This window comes from Neophocaena asiaeorientalis, unplaced genomic scaffold, assembly GCF_003031525.2.
Source record: "Neophocaena asiaeorientalis asiaeorientalis breed wild unplaced genomic scaffold, Neophocaena_asiaeorientalis_V1.1 scaffold116, whole genome shotgun sequence".
Taxonomy (NCBI): Eukaryota; Metazoa; Chordata; class Mammalia; order Artiodactyla; family Phocoenidae; genus Neophocaena; species Neophocaena asiaeorientalis.
Genome location: NW_020174561.1, coordinates 9404295 through 9412376, shown reverse-complemented (window position 1 = coordinate 9412376; position 8082 = coordinate 9404295). Strand labels below are relative to the sequence as shown.

At 37.0% G+C, this 8082-nt stretch overlaps 1 non-coding gene across 1 annotated transcript; it reads right to left on the bottom strand.

The window, feature by feature from the left end:
* Positions 1 to 638: 638 nt before the first annotated feature.
* On the bottom strand, positions 639 to 741 carry LOC112408271 (U6 spliceosomal RNA). The gene has a single exon (XR_003004918.1). It is a non-coding gene; the product is annotated as a U6 spliceosomal RNA (small nuclear RNA).
* Between the last annotated feature and the right edge of the window lie 7341 nt (positions 742 to 8082).

Sequence of the window (8082 nt, the reverse complement as noted above, 5' to 3'; positions counted from 1 at the left end):
GGAGAAAAGCAGGATACTGGCCCTAGGTAGTTAAGGTGCACATCAACAGAATGATTTCTATAAACCCAGACTTGTATCTTCCCATACATAGAAAAGCACTAATATCATTAACTTGAGATGTTTTTTTGTGATTAGCAGTAATCTTTTGATGTTTGACTACATTTTGTGTTTTGGGGGGGGTTTGTTTTTTGGGGGGGTCTTTTTTTTTTTGTTTTTCAGCAAAAACTCCTACATATCTTGGTTCCTCCCTTACCACTTTGGAACAGTCCCTCAGAGCTATCTGAAAGGTTGCCATTCTGGGTTATAGTCCTTAATAAGGTCCCTGAATAAAACATTATTCTCATCTTTCACGCTGTGCTTTTTTTTTTTCAGTTGACAATGCCTTCCATAATTTAAGGTAATGGGAAATAAGATAATGTAAACCTTTGTGAGATAAACAATATCCCACTGCGGTACTCAGCTACTCAACTGCACCTCAACATTTGTATGTACAGCTTGTACCCTAAAATTTTACATTTCTATATTGTTCTGTAGTTTTCCTCTGATTTTTTTAAATCTGGGAACATTGTATTTATCAACTAGACTTGAGTCTTCACTAAGACAGTGAGTTGATCATCTCTGTCCTAACATTATTTTTTTTTAATATGGAACACTTCACAGATCTGTGTGTCACCTTGCTCAGGGGCCATGCTAATCTCTCTACGGTTCCAATTTTAGTATATGTGCCACTGAAGTGAGCACTATCTTAAACTTACATTATGCTAAGAGCCTTATTCCACAAAGGCTTGTGGCGTGAATTGAGAGCATTTAAGTCATAATTTTGTCCTGCCCTTCTCCAAGTTAAATGTCACCAGTTGCTGAGGGTCGACACTGAACAGAAGACAGAGAAGGAAGTGTTAAGAGCATGAGAACATTTGAGAGCTTAAGTGGGGATTGGTTAGCGCTCTAAAGAAAGTTGAAGAGAAAATGCAAAGTGAAGTATTATACAATGTAAATAAAGAAGCACAGGCAAAAGTAAGAAGAAAATAAGCAAAGGGAATATTGAAAATATAAGTAAAGGAAATAATTCATCATATAAGAGGGTAGGACTGAAGATCAGGAATATGCCAAACATTATTATACATGAATACATCTATTTTATTGATAATATTGATTCTCTTGGTCTATAAGTTAAATCAACCCTCCTGACAGATGTAGGATGAAGAATGAGTGATATATTACTTGCTATATTTCTGGGGATAATGCTTAAACAGGTTTTTTTTTCTATTAACAAATCTCCTGAACTTTTATTAAAATTGAAAATACTAATACAGACTCAAAACAGTCAAGATACTAGCATGTGAGTGAGACTGGGGAGAAGATGGGGGAGACTCAGCATCCCCCTGATGACCATCATCCTAATACTGTACCTTTAAATGCTACCAAACACTGACAACAGCCCAACCACTACACTGAACTCTGTGTATTCAACTGCTCGCTCAGCATCTCCCTTTGAATTTGAAACTTTTTTCAAATTTTTCATGGTCAAAACAGAATTATTTATGCGTTCTTCATATGTGCCCCAGTTCCAGTTTCCTCCAACTCAGTGAATGGCAGCTCTAGTCTTCCACTTGCCAAAACCTTAGTCATTCTTCACTTTTTCTAACATGCCACTCCAATCCATCAGCAAATCCAAATAGCTGCATCTTCAGAATACACCCAGAATCCTACCACTTCTTATCACAATATAGTCAAAGCTACCATCCTTTCAACAGAATTATTGCCATAGCCTCCTAACTGGTCTCCCTGTTTCCACCCTGGTTTCTCTGGGCTTATCTCTTATCAGTCCCCGCCTGGCTCATCCTTTTCTAGCCATACTGCCTTCCTTTCTCTCCTTGGAACATGCCAAGCAAGCTCCCCGCCCCATAAGCCCTTGGTACTTTTTCTTCACTCTCTCTGAACTGTCTCCCCCCAAGATATATACATGCTTCTTCCTGTTCTTTTCAATCCCTGCTCAAAGGATATCTTCATTCTCAAAAAGGCTTTTCCTGACCATTCTGCAGAAACAGCACCCTCTTCCTGTTTTCCTCCATCCAAATTATTCTGATTTACTTTTCTCAAGAGCACTTGCCACCACCTACCATTTTATATATTTGTTCATTTACTATCTATTTTATCATCATCTGGGTCCCCCACAGGAACCTAAGTTCCATGAGGGATTTAGCCTACTTTGTTCACTATTGAATTCCCAGTGCCTAGAAGAATGAGTGGCTCACAGAATGTGGCAACATGGATTTGTTAAATGAACGAATGAATGATTTATCAGCCTGAAGTAAGGTCACACCAAGTGATAGAGTGTGCATATGAACCCAGCACCTTGATTCCTGATCAGTGCTCTTAACCACTCTGCTTGTTCTACTCATCCTGAGACAGCTATTGTAAGGACTGAAAGACATAATTTAGGTCAATTTTCCATCATCGCATTTGATACACAGTAATTACTGAATGAATGACAAACATCTTTTTATTTCCAGGGCTTTCTCAACTTCAATCCCCTCAAAGGTTGGTAACAGATGAAATCTGTCAAGTCTTGGTATTTGGCATAGTAGAGAATAATTGATGTGACTGTCCCCCAAATTTTAGTAAAGGGAGGCCTCTACCAGTCATTTTCCAAAACATATATAGTGTCCCTCCCTTCCTGACTCTGAGGCCAACTTGACTTCCTTTTCAAAATTCTGAATAAAAAAAGAAGGCAGAGTATGAGGGAATAAAATGTATAGAATACATCAAGATAGATAGATAGATAAAAAGAAAATCCTATGTATCCCTCACATAGACAGAATTTACCAAGCATAGGTTGCTATCATTTGAACAAACAAACTTCAGATTCCCTGGGGCTGACTTGAAGGTTAAACAAAATTATACATCCAGAGCCAGGGTGATGTTGTCTTCAGTTCTGCCCCCTTCCTCAGTGCCCCCTTCTTTCCTCATCCACACTATTGAGCATTTAGTGGGGTCTGGTAAAGGTCAGCAACAGATAGACATCTGGTACTTTGCACAAATATTAACAATATGTAAGTTTTAATATGCAAGGAACTTTTCAAACTTTTTTATTGAAGTATAGTTGATTTACAATGTTGTGTTAGTTTCCGGTACAGAGCAAAGTGATTATATATATATATAAATATATATATACACACACACACACATATATTCTCTCTTCCATGTTCTGTTCCATTACGGTTTATTACAGACTACTGAATATAGTTCCCTGTGCTATACAGTAGGGTCTTGTTGTTTATTTTATATATAGTAGTTTGTATCTGTTAACTCCAAACTCCTAATTTCCCCTTTGGTAACCATAAATTTGTTTTCTGTGTCTATGAGTCCATTTCTGCTTTGCAAATAAGTTCATTTGTATCACATTTTAGATTCCACAATAAGTGATATCATACAGTATCAATATTTGTCTTTCTCTTTCTGACTTACTTCACTCAGTATGATATTCTCTAAGTCCATCCATGTTGCTGCAACTGGCAATATTTCATTCTTTTTTATGGCTGAATAATATTTCATTTTATATATATATATATATATATATATATACACACACATACACACACACACCACATCTTTATCCATTCATCTGTGGATAGACACTTAGGTTGCTTCCTTGTCTTGGCTATTGTAAATAGTGCTGCTATGAATACTGGGATGCATGTATCTTTTCAAATTAGAGTTTTCATCTTTTCCAGATATATGCCCAGGAGTGGGACTGCTGGGTCATATAGCAACTCTATTTTTAGTTTTTTAAGGAAACTCCATGCTGTGTTCCATAGTGGCTGCACTAATTTACATTCCCACTAACAGTGTAAGAGGGTTTCCTTTTCTCCACGCCCTCTTCATCATTTGTTATTTGTAGACTTTTTTTTTTTTTTTTTTTTGCAGTACGCGGGCCTCTCACTGTTGTGGCCTCTCCCGTTGTGGAGCACAGGCTCCGGACGCGCAGGCTCAGAGGCCATGGCTCACGGGCCCAGCCGCTCCGCGGCATGTGGGATCCTCCCGGACCGGGGCACGAACCCGCGTCCCCTGCATCGGCAGGCGGACTCTCAACCACTGCGCCACCAGGGAAGCCCTGTTACTTGCAGACTTTTTAATGACGGCCCTTCTGACTGGTGTGTGGTGGTGCCTCATTGCAGTTTTGATTTGCATTTCTCTAATGATTAGTGATGCTGAGCATCTTTTCATGTGCCTCTTCACCTCCTTCCTCTTGTGCAGATAACAGCAATACAAAGAGCAATATTTGTTCTTTTGTTACAGGCAAATCTCTGACCTGCTGTTGCCACATTTGGGTCTGTTTTAAAACTTTCGTCATTTCAATTCACATAAAGCAAAGAATAAAAAAGGAAGTTTGCCATTTCTCATTTGATCAGCTATCCAAGAACAAAGTGAATTTCTTCAATATTGTAAGGTTCACATGGTGAACACTAAGAGATCTTTTCAGGAAAACAAAGTGTTGGTTAAGTCCTTTGTTATGAGCACATTTTAAAATAATAAAAATGATCTTTAATCCTGATTTAACATAATTTCTAATAAATTCAAACATATATTTGTTCCTCACGGAATTTTAATGTCAGTATTTTGTAAATGAAATGTCAGTATTTTTCTAATTGGTTCTCAGCTGATTTTTTTTTTTTTTCAGTCATCAACCCTGTGATACATTTTGGGAGTTCAGTGTAGGGAGTACACACACACTGCTTTCTGTCAGGTTTTTTTTTAAGTCTTCCTTAATGAATTCTTAATTACATTATTCAAAAGATCTATTATTCAGCATTCATCTCACTGCTAAATGAAAGTCTTTACCTGACATGTGAATGAAATGAGTCTAAATGCTTTCCATGCCACCGAGGGATTCTGAATAGACTTTTAGCTTCATGGCAGCAAGAGGCTTCATTTCTGTTTTAAATTTGTATGGATTGTTTTGAGAGATGGGTAACTATGCAATAGTACACCAATCTGAGCAGCACTTGACTTCCAGTGTGCTCTCAGACTTACTTAGGGCCAGAAAAATGCAAACAAGGTCAGATGATAGCTGAAAGTGGAAGAATTCCATACAAGATTTGATAACCTGTACAAAGATTTCAGATGAATGCAAGCATCACCTAAAACATGGACTAATTTCAGATGAGGAGAGTGAACCTTCCTGAGAGCTCCTTATAAATGTCCCTCCTGTCATTTCTTTATCAGGAAAAAAAAAACAGTGCTAAGTTGTAGCAGGAGAAATTCAGAGACCCTTCATAAGATAACAAGACTTTTTTTTAAACATACTTTTCGTTGTTTTCAACGAACTAATGCATAATAATAAGGAATAGTCTCAGGCTTTATATGCCCCTCTTATAGTCATATCTAAAACTGAGCCAGTTACTAGTCTAATTATCAAGCAGTTCCCACATCTTCAAATGATACTCCAAGAAGGTATCTACGAAGAAGGTAAACTGGAGTATGAAATAGTTCTAACTGGGCTCTAGAACTCCCTCTGGTTCTACAGAATATAAACAAACCTGCTGGAGACTGTAAATTTAGTGAAAGCAAAATTCATGTTCTAAAGAACTGAAAGCAACAACTTCAGAATCTTTGCCCTCCCTAACCCAGCTTCAGAAAAGAAAAGAAAAAAAAAAACAAACAAAATTAGCAAGAGCACCTAACAAGACAAGTTTACTTTTGTTTCGCTAGGCTTGGTTTTATTCTGGTTTTTCTAGTGTAAGAAACCTGGCTGAAAACACTGTTACTTGCTTTGCTAGGTTCAGGGTATGTCTGTGAGCAAAAGTGTATAAGAACCAGCCCTATGCCACACTCAGCTATGCAGAGCTGATTGAATAAATGACTTCATAGCCTTGCATCTTGTATGGAGTTGACAAAAACAATGAAATCTTTTGGATCGCCAGGTCCATCTAAGCATATTCTTAGAGAAAGCGTAAGTTGATAGTTAAGATTCAGGACTCTCTTTGAAGATTGGAGGAAATATGTCTGGGCAGAAAAGCAAGAAATTTTTCTTCCGTGATTGTTTTTATAATAACTGCCATTGTAGCCAAAATTGGAGAACCACTTGTTCTGCAATTGTTGAGGAGAGTGGAGGAAGTATATAGAGGAGAAATTTCAATATGAAATTACACCAAACACAGGAGGGTTGCTATATCTTCAGGGGAAGATATATTTAAATGTTTCCATATTATTAACTAAATATCTTGAAAATCAATGATAAATATACACATTTTAAAATTCAGTGTCTACACATTTTTAAAGAATACAGAGAAAAATGGCAGTCCATAATAAAAGAACAAGATGTGTCAGAGAAACAGAACATCATTAATTCAGTAGAAACCACAAATGGAGATTTATTTCTTTCCAATTTTTGATTTAAATCAAAATTTAAGATTTTAAGATAATCAAAGTTTAAGATTATTCCAACAACGGAGGATCCAATCTTAAAATATATTTCTCATGGGCCAGAGGTGACACTAAAGGTGTGGCCTTGAAGATGCTCAGGCTCTAATCCCTAACTGATTGGAAACAGAGAAAAGGTTAAGATCTTTAGAATCAGCCTCACTATGTGTACTTCTTGCTAGAAAAGAATGCCCACTTTAAACGGGTCAGGTATTACTTAATGAAACACCTGGCGTTTTCCAGCAGCAAAGCAATACTCCCTGGCTTTAAAAAAAAAAAAAAAAGTATCCTTTAGAATATATAGGAATATTAGCGGAAAGCCCACATTAATCCTCTCCTGTGTGGGCAACTCCTAAGGACTGCAGTCCCCCATTCTCACTCAATGGGTTCCACCAGTTAAGCATCCTCTGCTGAGGCCCCCAGTCCACTCTAGCTCCTGGGATCAGGAACCCTCAGAGCAAAAGGCTAAGTCAGTGGAAGACTTCTGGTGTGACATAAGCTAGAGGGTTTGAAAATTAATCAAATGAGTCTAAACAGAAACAAATTTACATAAGGATGAAACCAGTAGGTAACTTAATGGAGCATCTGGGTACTCTCAGCTCCTGAGATCAGCACAAATTCTGTTTCAAAGTAGGTGCTGCATTTGTTAGGAAATAAGTTCCATGGTAAAAGATACGATTCTCTGTCATGAGAGCCTCTTTCATTTTACAGAAGAAAACATAGATCAGACTTCTCTCCCACGGAGGGTTTGTACCCACAGCCTGGCTAGACTGTTTTATGTCTTGCTGCCCCCATTTCAATGCAGGTGGAAAAATAGACCTTAAAATAAAAGAAGCAGACAAAGAACTTGCCAAGCTTTAGCCCACAACCCATGCACATTTGTAGAAAATAAAAGGTGTATTTAGGGGGAAAAATCAAGACTGTTTAAGTTAAGCGTGCTGAGGGAATGAGTAACCCTGTCTTGGTGTCTGGCACTTGACAAGGTTCTCCACAATTATTTTTTCATCTGTAGTGCAAAAATCCATATTTATCTCTGCTACTGCCAGGAAAAAATATCCTAGTGAAGCTTATGAATAATATTTAAAAGTGAAATAAGCAACAACTATTTAATTATCTTGTTACTTATAGTTATAAAAAGCAATGTTACTTAAAATCCCAAAAGCTCCTTTCCTCAGAGCCATTGTAAACATCAACTATTGTTTACCAGATGTAACTTATTACTTCGGAAATGTCATTCTATTATACTTAAACAAGGTAATTTGCAATTCCCTGTACCATTCATAGGTGTCTCTTTCTGAACCCCTTTAAAAAGGAAATTCATGAAATAATAATACAAGTGTTTTTTATGTGACAATTTCATTTATTTTTAACCAATCTATTTTGCACTTTAACCTTCTGATTGTTTACCTTTTAAGTATCTATTAGATAGAGTGACTGCACTGTAGAATATTTTAACTCTGTACTGATAATGATAAGCAGGATTAAGAAAGAAAATGCGACTCCTTTGATGAAGGGCATTTCTTCACAATATGATTAATGCTTTTTCCCGTGTTAAAAATAACAGGAATTTCCTGTTTGTCCCTTTTCATTTCAATTAAACAATCCTTAGTGTTTCATATGGGGAAAGGTTTCTTTTCTTTCTTTTTTTTTTTTTTTTTT